Consider the following 12,402-nt stretch of genomic DNA (forward strand, 5'->3'; position numbering starts at 1 on the left):
TTGAAGCTGTCAACTGTGTTTGCTTTCTGATGATGACAATAGGATAGAGTGAGAGGGAGTAAGATGGATGAGTATTCTTGTATGTAAAAAGAGGCTGCAGACCTGAAGAGGCTCAAGCTACCACCCATAGCTCCACCTGCTAACGTCCCCGTCTGTCCATCAGTCTCTTTGCTTTGCTCTCTTTCCTTCTCTATATCTGTCTTCCTCCATTATCTGTCTTCGTCTCCGCTCCACCCTCCTGCTCTCTTTCTCCCCAACCGGTCAAAGCAGAAGGCCGTTCCCATTGAGCCTGAATCTGCTCGACGTTCCTGCCTGTTAAAAGGAAGGTTTTGGTCGTTGTGTTGCAGGATGTGCTTGCTCATGGAGAATTGTTGGGTGTAAATTCATTGAGGGAGTGTGGTACCAGACCTGCTCTACTTGTAAAGTCTCATGAGGTAACTTTTGTTGTGATTTGGCGCTATACAAATAAAATGGACTTGACTTGACTTAAAAGTGTGAACTTGTGTGTGTGTGTGTGTGTGGGGGGGGGGGGGGGAGACACATGCATTACTGTTATCATACCAACATACCATCCATTATCACTGCAGCCACAGACATGCATCCATCAACAAGTTAGCAACTGGGAAAACATTTTAGTTTTCTATTTAATGAAAAATCATCTCTTTCTCTCAACCAGGCAGAAATGTGACAGCAAAATAAATGGCTATCAAGCTGAAGAGCAAACAACAAAAGAGGGATATAAAAGATTATTGAGATGCTGCAAATGCTTGTTTGTTCAATGTGTCATAAAATGTGGGATGAGAAAAAAAAAGTCCAAGTTTTATTTTTGGTCTGTTCAGGATTACTTATTTTTATGCAAGGCATAAACCACACATAACTTTCAGGTAATAACACAGGAGATAAAAAAAAAGTGCACCCAGATAAAGAAAACAAAAGTAAATTGGAAATGATTTAAGCTTTTTTGTGGAAAAAGGAAATCGTCTCGCAAATGAGGGTTTTTATGTATGCTGTCATCAGATGGCGGCACAAGACGAGTCAACTGCTTTGCACCTGCAGTAAAAGCAGAGAAATGTTCACCTTGCAACATTTTATTCTTATTGAGCATCAGTCAGACCGGTTGCAGTGAATTGAAAGCCAATTTTATATTGTATGAGTGTGGTGAATTGAGATTTCAGAGAGGCAATCTGATTACCACACAACTAGATTCTAAATAATCAGCTTGAGCTTGTAACTCAGCATCTGATGGAGAAAAAAAATCTAAACTTTAACTTTCCTACATACAAAACTATTTGAATTTCAACTATGACTATTTGTAAAAAACAAACAAACAAAGAAAAACAAAAACAGCCATTTAATTTAACTAGTGTTGTCAGGTGATTAAAAAATTAATCTAATTCATTACAGGATTTGTAATTCATTAATCGAATTAATCACATCTTAATCTCATATCTGCTTAAGATCCCCAAATAAAGAATTTGAATTCAAGGATATTACAAAATTCTAGTCCATGACCAATCAGATGAATACACTAAGAAGAGAAGATTTGAAATACACGTTTTTATTGGTGACTGAATAAAACCTAAGTCAGGGCATCTCAAGTCTGAGTCTTAAATAGGCACTTCGACTAGCGACACGTGTGAAGTGACGTGCCAGTGCCATGTGCCGCTCCTTCAGTAGGCTAAGTTTAAAATGCTCGTGTCTGGGTAAAATTTGCATTGAATTGCCACTCAAGTGTGCTATCATAAATTTTGCATTAATGTTGAAAACGTGTTAATTTGCAGTGTAATTAATTAATCTAATTCATGCGTTAAAGTGATAGCTCTAAATTTAACATCTAACATAAAAGTAATCTCAGGTTACCTCTCTTCATTCTGTTTCTCTATGCTTGAAGTGAAAATCTTATGTTTCATATAAATATAAGTAAGAACTCCAACGGTGCACAGAGTAAAGTTTTAGTAAACAGGGGCAGATTTGTCATAGCACCACCTCATGAAAACTAGAAATGACGTGTTTTTGCTCTGTTTTAATTTTAACAAAATGCCCTCTTCCTTGTAGATCAACCAGATTCTTCTCAAATTTTGTCAGAAAAACCTTCAGAACTTGCCGATGGGTTCTGGAAAAGAGTGTGAGTTTTCATTAAACTGTGTTCATGTGGCGAGGCAGCCAGCTTTGATACTGCACCAAATTTGTACCTGGACTCAGGTGCTTCCAGAACTGCACACGTTTGATTGAAGACTGACGTAACAAACAATTCTTTTGCTAAATCTGAATTACACTGTGTTGTTTTCACATGATGTACAGCAACATGATGTGTTTTCTAGCAAGAATTGGACTGCTCCTTAATGAAAAAAACAAATGTAACCATGTTTCCCCTCCCTCTCTCTCTACAACGTAGCCACACACTGCAGCATACATGGCTGCTTGGAGCTTTAATGAGGCCCCGAGCAGAACAGTGCCAAAATTTTGGAGATCTGAGGTCTCTGAGTGCTTTAGTTATTGATTAGCTTTCTGCGTGTCTTGTTCATCATAAGTTGCCAGTTCTTTTTAGTTTCCCGTCACGACGCTTTCTTGTCTCCAGTTGTTTTCTTACTTGAGGGGATTTTTTGGGGATTAGCCTTTGACATTTTTAGTTATTGGATGCTTTTTGACATTCTTCCTTGGGATTTAAACAGTTTGGACTCCTTGTGTTTTCATGGAGTTTTGATGTCATTTTACAGACTGCTCTAGTATTTCCTTGTTGTTAGTTCATACCATGAGATTTAACAGGCTTCAGCAGGCGTACTGAATATCTGGTTCCACGGGAAACATCTCTAAATGTTTAGTAGGATGCATATTTAAGATCGACCACTTAATTCTGAGAGTAAGTTTGATAAAAAAAAAATCATCGTTAATATTTGCAGAAAAATAACAGATCATCTCGTCAGTCTACAATATGGGATCTATTTGCTAGTCACTTCAAACCAAACACAGCCTAAGAACACAGCCATTCCTCCTAAATTGTCATTTAATGTCTGGAGAGATGAAAGTTAAAATTGCTCCATGGCTGCAACAATGCTCCATCATCCCACAGCTGAAGAGGCCTTTCTCAATCCTGCACCTCACTGACACTTCTCCAGAAACTGATCTCTACTCAAGCCTCTAATCCTCATTCTCTGTCAACTTTTAATCAAGTGCTGTTATTTGTCCCCCCCCCACCCCACCCCACCAGGGCTTTTCAAACCAGAATAATGGCAACAGATGGAAACTGCTGAGCCAGGTGACTTCCAGTTAATGACTGGAGATAATAGATATTTGACAGCTGCTTCATGATTCTATTTGGACTGGACAATACACAGCAGTATGAACTATTTTCCAAAAGCTGTTTCATCCAGGTATGTACCTTCTCTACCACAAAGCTGCCTTCCACATTGACAACATACTGTGAAATTGTTAATAATGTTCTTTGAATTTGGTGATGTGATTGTATTCAGTGACAGTGCAGGAGAGCCAGCAATTTCTGAGTGGAAAATATCCCTTATCTTGTTGACAGACAGACCGAGCAGGAACGGCCGAGCCTGCTAATGCAGTTTGGTGGCAGGCACACTAAATAACTTTTGGGTTCGGTCAATCACGAAACCCCTCTGGAAAAACAGGAGGAAAATTTTCATCGGTTTCACATTACATAAATGAACACACTTGAATACAGAAAAGAACACACACACCATCAAGCCTTTCTCCACATCTACACATGCGTGATTTGGCTGACTGCATTTGTCACAGAAATATCTCAGAATCAACACACAACAGCATTTCAACTGTAAATTGAAAACCAAGCATTCTCGGGGCTCGAGCTTCCCATGCGTCTTTGCTTGCTCCTGATAAACACAACAGGGGCTGAATTTCTTCACTCGTCTTTGCTTCACAGTGATGTGATTTCCCAGTCCGACCTGCAAACGTCTGCACATCTTGAATCGGACCATGAGAGACAGCAAGCTGCTTAAGCTTTGCGAGACTTTTTTTATTGGGTTTCAGTATCACTGCTGGCCAGCTGACAGGTTGAGGATTAATCACGCTGACGGTGACTGTTCGACCACATAGAGACGCAGCACCACTCCTGACAATCAAAGACAGACACAAAGAGGCCTGGTTTTGATTATCACTCCTGTCCCTTGTTGCACTGACATTTTCCTTATCTGTGTGTGCATGAATGTGTGTGTGTATATTTGTGTTTCAGGCTTGTATGTCAGCATGTGCTAACATCTGACAGTAGCTCTTGTTTGTGTCATTTCACAGTGTTGAGTGTGTGTGTGTTTGTGTGTGTGTGTGTGTGTATGTGTGTGTGTGCACGTGCACACACAATTGTCACATCGATCCTCCTGAACCAATGGAAGGTTAAGGAAGGGGTGCAACACCTCCCAGGATCCCTTATACTTTACCGATCCCAAGGGAAACAAACGTGTTTGGTTGGAAGATTGAAATCTCCCCACCTCCACTCAAACACACAAAACCCGCCTTCATGCCCCAGAGCAGCAGCTCTGCGTGCTTTCTGTTGTCCCTTAAACATTCAAACTTCAAAACATGACAATATCTGTTCATGTGTCATGTGTAATATACAGGGTTTATATTTCTTCTCAAGTGTATTTACTTTTGAGAGACAGAGAAGCTCTCTGTGAGTCTTCATTTCAACTATAAAGCTATGCTAATGAGGTTGGGGGATCTTTTCAGACGAGATAGGTTGAACACACAGACAATAATCACAGTAGCGTGCGCAGTTTGACAGGGGAGGCAGGCCTGCTATGTAATAATGTATGATTCAAAGCTATTTTCAGACTGCGGACAACTAAACCTAGATTTCTTTAGGGAAATCCAGCTCAAATGGTTTAGTGGAACTGTGTAAAAGCAGAAAAACAGAGTTTGGTAATGGGGTTCAAATAATGTGAAGGAATGAACTATCTGTTCATTGGAGTTATCAGAGTGCATCTGTTCTAGTTTGCCCTTTTTATGAATAATAAATGTCAAGGCAAGCTCATGCAGAAATCCAGTTTGTCAATTTATAATTGGTAACTTTCAAGACTTACTAATATCCCTGGAAACGCTAAAGTCCTAAAAACATTAACATAAAATGTTATGAGAACTGTGCAATTCAGCATGGAATATATATCTGACTCTCCTGAAATTAAGAAAAAGACCAAAGTATAAAGTTGTAATGTAGCTGTGACAGACTGACTAAGCCTACAACTGACACCTGTCTTAGTAACATTTGTCGGTCCAAGATTAAATACACGTGAAAACAAGAATTATCACAATTCTAACTGAAAGACTGTCAACAAAAACTAAAAAGCTGCTTTTCAGCAATCAAACCAAATAATGCTGAAATCCCAGATCTATGTGATGGATTCATACATGCAACCACACATCTAGCGATGTAAACAATGGAACAAACACAGAAAGGACAACGTTCACAGTTTTTGTTTGTATGAACAACATTCAGGGATCGGGATGGCTTATACCCTTTTCACACTGAAAAACATGTGCCAACGCGGGTTTTAGGACCCGTGTTTGCTCAGCATTAGGGCGCATTCAAGCTTCCAGAAGACCCGGGTCTGAACTTTCACTGTGAGGGCTGCATGCCTGTGTTTTTCTCTCTCGTACGTCATCGCGCTGACAATGTTATCATTTCACATAAACCTGCGCCGGAACACTGAGAGGTAAACAAACGATGATGTGGACGTCGCAGAGTCGAACGTTAGCGTTGTAGTTGTGTGCACTGCAATGTTGTCTCTTTTGCAAACCATAAAAACTCGGCGCAGATTGGAAAAAGTCTGAGCGCTAATGCAACGATGGAGGATGGAGTTTTTGGCGAGTCTGGAGGGGAGTCGAAGAAACTACAGGCGAAGCCTGACAGGCGGCACAGTGACAAAATCAGGATGCGACAGGAAGGTCACGTGTAACATGAGACGATGCGGGTGGCCTTTTTCACACTGCAGAGCCGATAAACACCCGGGCCGCTTGCCGAGTTGGTCGACGCTGGTGGAAATGCCGAGTCGACCCTTTCAGAGTGCCCAAAAACCCACGTTTTTGGTGCAGTGTGAAAGGGGCTTAAGAAAGTGGCCGTCTAGCAACCGAAGAGTTACTGGTTTTATCCTCACTTCCCCTGATGACCATGTCCAAGTATCCTTGAGCATGATACTGAACCCCTAATTGCTCCTGATGGCCCTGTGACAGACTGGTGACCCGTCCAGGGTGAACCCCACCTCTCGCCCAATGTTAGTTGGGAGAGGCTCCAGCCCCCAAATCGTATTATAATTAAAAGAATTACAAAGGCATCAGCCTCACATGTATCATGGCAAAGATGTACAACTGAATGATACTAAACCGGTTGTAGCTTGCCATCGATCTCCAACTGAGGGAGAACCCAAATTGTTTTCTACAAGGGAGAACTTGTGGCTCAGATCTTGGCTCTAAGGAGACTGGCAACCTGTCCAGGGTGACCCCCCCCCCCCCCCAGCCCTAAGGAGAATAATCAAGGAGATGAAGAAGAACAACCTGACTGCTATACTGTCCTTCATCAATTTCAAGAACGCATTTGACTCCATCCACAGAGGCATGATGATGAAAATCCTTCAGGCCTATGGTGTCCCTCCCAACTTACTCCAGGCAATATCAGAATCAGAACACTTTATTCATCCCCAAGGGAAATTCTGTTCATAACAGTGCTCCACTCAATAACAATAAACAGGGAATGAAGGAGAACAAGGCTATGCACATGCTCAGTTTTTAAGGTGGGGGGTCTGAGTCTGTTGGTCCGTGTCCTCCTGTGTTGGACCAGGAGCTGATGGACGGGGTGGATGATGTTGTCCAGGATGATCCGTAGTTTCAGAAGTATCCTTCTTTCCATCACTGTCTCCAAGGAGTCCAATCAAGACCATGTACGCAGGCAGAAGGGCCAGGTTGTTGACCCAAGATGGCAACAGTGAGGAGTTTAATGCCCTGGTTGGGGTAAACAAGGTGACAGCCTGGTCCCCTTCCTCTTCATCATAGTCCTGGACTATGTGCTCAGGAAGGCGAGTGGACGAGAGCAGGATCTTGGCCTCACCCTAACACCAAAGGAGCCGATTCTCCAAAGTAGTTCTGACAGGTCTGGACTATGCAGACGACATCTAACTGCTCTCTGACCACGTGGAAGAAGCACAGGCTAAATGCCAAGAAAACCGAGGTCATCACCTATAACATCCCATCGGAACATCCACCTCTCACAACAACAGGAGGTGCTGCTCTGAAGGAGGTTAAGGACTTCAAGTACCTGGGCTCATGGGTCAACTCAACTGAGCAAGCACTTAAAGTGAGGAAACCACTTGTATGGAGAGCACTGAAAGGCATGGCCAGTGTATGGAACACCAACCTCCCCAGGTAAATAAAACTCAGCTTCTTCTAAGCAACAGTAGGGTCTGTTCTCCTATATGGCAGCGAATGCTGGACCTAAAGTCTCTCGACTGATGTCACACCAGGATTTTGCATGTTGTACTTAACATCAGCAAGAATGAACATGTTTCCAAAAATATTCTATACAAGAGAACACCAAGGGTGAGTGAGAAAATAGCAGCCAGGAGAATGGAACTAGTAGGATATTGTCAAAGACATCAAGAACTGCCAGCCGGCAAATTGGTAACATGGGAACCAACACACAGGCGCCGGTCACGAGGCCGTCCAACATTAACATACGTGGATGTACACATTAAAGACGCAGGAGCGCAAAACGCAGATGAGCTGGATTTAAGAAGAACCTGGATAACTGGAAGTGACGATGGAGGGCTCATCTGAGGACGACCAAGATGATTTGCCGTGTTTGGGGTACAATTGCAATGCATATCATAATTTTGGTCAACTGGACGTAGGGTTATCTTGAAAGATCAAGATAAACCTACGTCCAGTTGACCAGATTTTACTTCGCTTCGATCTACGATGACCTGGATGAATGAGAACCTACACAGACATATCATAATTTTGTTGATTCGTTCTTAGTTAAAAGTTGTATGGATATTCAGCACTGCTTTGAAGTATTATTTAGGTTAGGGGGTCCACCCTCAAGGTCCTTACCACACACACACACACCCCCCCTTTTTTTGTTTTACTGCTGAGCTACAGTGCCATACAATGTACAGCTTATAAAGCAGTGTTACTATAATTTTCTTATGTATGTCATGACTTTGGCTCCAAATGCAGCATTATGTTTTCACTCATGATGCTTATGTTCCATCAATATATACAAATTGCTTAATGAGAGAACTGTCATGCGCTTATTTGCTTCATTGAAGGTCAGATGTGAGGAGAGATAAGTGACTGCCTGCAGATCCATATCCTCCATCATTACACTGTGGAGTGCTGCTCAGAACTGATTTCCCATCCCTGGGGATGGAGCCAGGGATCATAAGGGATGGAAAGGCCAGAGAAGGATGTGACAGGGCTCAGCAGGCCCGGGCTCACCAACCACAGCCAACAACAGCACCAATCCTATGACGAGTGAAATCTGGATTATTGCAGCTCTCATTTGAATCCCCTTACATCACATCACTCTGTCTCTCTGCTCCACTCTAAAACCACACCATGACTGTTCCCTCATTTAGTCCCCGTAGTAACAAGGCTCTGTCCTAACTAATAAGTTCATTTCAAATCAGCACTTTCACAGCTGTCTCCAAGAGCAGTGTCTGGATGTCTTCCAATTCAGATTTAATTGCAATGGACAGATCAAAAATAATGCTGAAATAACAAACTCATGAACTGAATTGCACACATTCATGCTTTATCAACAAACAAATATTGTGTGATGGAGTTTGGTACGGAACCTCAAGATGGATAGAAGGAGCAGACTGAACAACTAATATTATAGCCGTGTTCTCTTGGAAGATTCTGGTGACGGCCCAAAGGACCATGAGCTACAATTACAGATTTTTTTATTTTTCAGAGTATATTTGACAGTGCACATAAATCAAACCACGTGAAAAAGGAGGCCATTTTCAAATAAAACTATGTAGCCGCTTTTGTTCACTGCTTTTTCACAGGACTCCACACATGTATGGCAATTTCATATATTTTTGCATCAGTGGGTTGGAAAATTGGGCTACACGCACCAATATTTCATATGTTACACACACACAACGTACATAAAAAAACACTGATTGTGATTTATTCCAAGGAGTTATTGTGATCCCCAGAGGAGCAGAAGAGGAAAGAAAAAAAGGTCACTCACATAGTTAACAGCATCTGTGTTGACAGATGTGACAGACTTCAGATTCAGCCATGACATGAAGGTTAGATATCAGTACTTTCACAATGTAGCATTACAAAACCAGTGTACTCATTAATGGAGCTGCTTTGGATTTTTGATTATTTATAACAAGTTATGAGACAGCCAAGACTCTTTGTCCTCTTCGTCATCTTTAAAGGATTTAATCTGAATAAGTGAAGCATAGCAGATGGCAGGCTGAGCACACATCAGTGCGCGGGCTGACTCAAATTCCAAATGCAGCCATCCCAACACTGGTCGACTGCTGAGGCTCCTTTTATGATTCCTAACAGCTGTGGATTCCCCATGAATACTATCAGTGACATGCAGATGGATGGCTTCCTATTTTATTACAAGCTTACTCGATTGTGAGGCGGTAATCTGGTTCCTCCTTTAAGGCTATTCTGCGGGTCATAGTCTGAAGGCAAGAACCAACAGCCCTGCCATGCTTCTTCTTTAATCTCCTTACTGTAAAGAAGAGCAAACATGACGCAGGCAGAAAAGTGGAGAGGGAAGGCAACAAGTTGGATGATGATGGGTGACATTCAAGGAACAATAATGACAAAGGCTGTGATCCACTTCTGCCTGTCAGGATGACGAGAGGTCTATTAATTTCTAGCTATCAAGGAGTTTGGCACTGTACAAGGGTGGATGAATATTCTAGCAGAGGATTAATAAATGATGAGGGGAGCCAGCATTGAGAGGCTCACAACACTTTGGATTGCTCAACTGTTGTTTTTGGATCCTCTTCCTCCCTGTATGTCTTCATTCGGGTTCTCCCATGATGCTCTCCCTCCTCCTCCATCTGCACCCAAGCTGTCTCCCTTCATTCTGTTTTTTCTTCCTTATTCTCTATCTCACCCTGTGCTTGTGCTTTCCAACAGCTGGGGTTCTTTGAGTTCTTTTAATGCTACTTACAAGGACTTTTCATCTGATTATGTAGTAGCGTCAATTTAATACTGATGCTTTTACATGACCTTAATAGGCAAATGTCATCAGCTAACAGATTCACCATTTCTGAAATGGATCTAAAAGTCAGTCCAAACATCCCAAAATGGAATCAATCAAACTGAAATAATTCTCAGTGCTAATATACAGCCTCTGAGTCTGTGTTCAAAAACAACCAACGGACCTAATACAGTCCAGAGAACAGGGAACAGACCCATTTGTGAACCTTATTTTGAACCGTTCTAAGTGTTCTCACCAACAAAGAAATTCTTTCAGAAACCCCAAATCACATTCACAGCTGGAACTGAAAAATACAAGGTTTTTCTTGGTGTGAAAAGGGCCAAAGTGTTCCAGTTTACAGAAAAAGTACCAAAGAAGAGCATTGCATTGGATAGCAGTGATGATTTCTACATTTTCTACAATTCTATTTGGCAGACGCTTTTGTCAAAAGTTTGATTGGCCACAGGTGCCACCATCTATTAGCAGAAGTGGCAGCTTTTGGTTTTGTTCTTTTTTCTTTCCCAATATAATTATAAGCACCACAACCACGACCGATACTCAACACAACAATATCTTTCAATTGCCATAGCAGAGTCTCAGTCTATTTGGACATATAGATAATGTGAACGCGAGCTATAGTTTCTCACCAAAGGGCCGTAGCTGGCAACAGGAGAAGTTGAGTGGCACATCCTGATAACAGGTCACACGTTATGCTCGGCATGTCCAAAGTCTTCAGTTTATAAATAACCTGCGCCTTGTTGCTGGGGAAGCCCCGTTCCATCACCCTCCTGGCCAGACTTTCCCCGTTCCTGAAATGTTCTGGTGAATGACATCCTCTGCACGGATGCTGAGGAGCTCGCGGGTCTCAGTTGGCCATCTTCCAAAATGTTCGATGTATCTTGAACTTGGAACTCACAGGTGAGTTTTTCTCATCTCTCCTTGTGCGCTAGTATTGTCAGTATGTTTTCCTGTGTTTTGTTTTTTAAAGTCCTGCTGGATAGGGTACATCATCACCACGCCCCGAAACTCTGTGTTGGAGTGGGTGGACTGTTCAGATCAAACTCGCTCCGGCAAAAAGACTAGGGTTGGAGGAGGGTAAATTGGCGTGGCGATCCCCCCAGCCTGTGTCTCTCAGTGTGAGCACAACAGGCACCCCGGCAATTTGGGGGACAAAAACACGGCTTTTGTGGCAGTGTGAAAAGGGCCATTAACAGCAGGTTGACATGTGATGATGTCATGCTGTTGTGGTGCATAATGCAGCAGAATGAAAATTCCTCACTGAATCTTCGAAATAATGCTGTAATAATCTGTCAAGACAACTCAGTAAATCTAACTTACTGATATCCGTAGGTTGGCAGAGCAGTTCCACTGTTTGCTCCAGGCAATGATCGAAAACACAAAAGGAGAGGGAATCAAACTGAAGACCCAGATGAAAGACAAACAGTACAGCACCAAGCTAAACTTTGATCTTTTCCTCCTCTAGAAGAGAAGAATATTTAATAGACTAAAGATGGCAGCAGGAGAGAGAAGTTGGAATCCACTGGAAAAGAGCTGCAAGTCACCCAGGACAGATGTGTGGCTCATTGAAGTTTATTTCACAGGTTTTGGACGATGAGTCGATCTATTAAACTGACATCAGAGGAATAAGCAGAACCAGATTTGGCCACACATATACTGTAATATATATTAGTAAAATGAAGTTTAATTAGTTTTGTTGACTATGAGAAAACAAAGAATAACACCAACCCTATCTTTGAGAAAAAAACAATACGTTTGGGCCTTTTTAAATATTTGCTTTATAAAGGTTTTGCAGTAACCTACGGTAAATCCAGTGTGTATTTAATTGGCTTAAACATACAGAAACACACAAAAAATGTAAACACAGCCAGCAATCAATAGCATGTGACATTTCATAAGCTGTAATGAGAAATGTCTGGCACAAATGAGTGAGACATGATTCAAGACCTGCCATCAGACACAAACTCAGAACTCTCAACTCAAAACAAAGAAAGCTATTTGTTGGCTCAGCTTTGATTTTTTTAAAATTCTTTCCAGGCTTTTATTTTATAAAACAAAGGTGTAGTTACAAGTTAGCAACTGACCTGTAACAAGATACTAGGGTAACAGAAGAGTAGTGAAGCATAAAGATTAATACAGCAGTACTCCCAAACTGACAGAAGCTGAGGCCACAT

At 41.9% G+C, this 12,402-nt stretch overlaps 1 protein-coding gene across 4 annotated transcripts in view; it reads right to left on the reverse strand.

Annotated features, from left to right (window-relative positions):
* The window catches only part of apba2b (amyloid beta (A4) precursor protein-binding, family A, member 2b), a 59,804-nt gene that overhangs the window by 30,612 nt on the left and 16,790 nt on the right, over positions 1 to 12,402 (reverse strand). Inside the window, exon 1 of one of the 4 annotated variants that reach the window (XM_086182322.1) lies at positions 10,858 to 11,124. The exons of the other annotated variants lie outside the window; for them this stretch is intronic. The gene's annotated coding sequence lies outside the window, so the exon portion shown is untranslated. Of the gene's footprint in view, positions 1 to 10,857; positions 11,125 to 12,402 lie in introns of those variants that run through there. 4 annotated transcript variants of the gene reach the window in all.

This window comes from Aulostomus chinensis, chromosome 2, assembly GCF_037954235.1.
Source record: "Aulostomus chinensis isolate RoL2024-O1b breed Wild chromosome 2, RoL_Achi_v1.0, whole genome shotgun sequence".
NCBI classification, from domain to species: domain Eukaryota; kingdom Metazoa; phylum Chordata; class Actinopteri; order Syngnathiformes; family Aulostomidae; genus Aulostomus; species Aulostomus chinensis.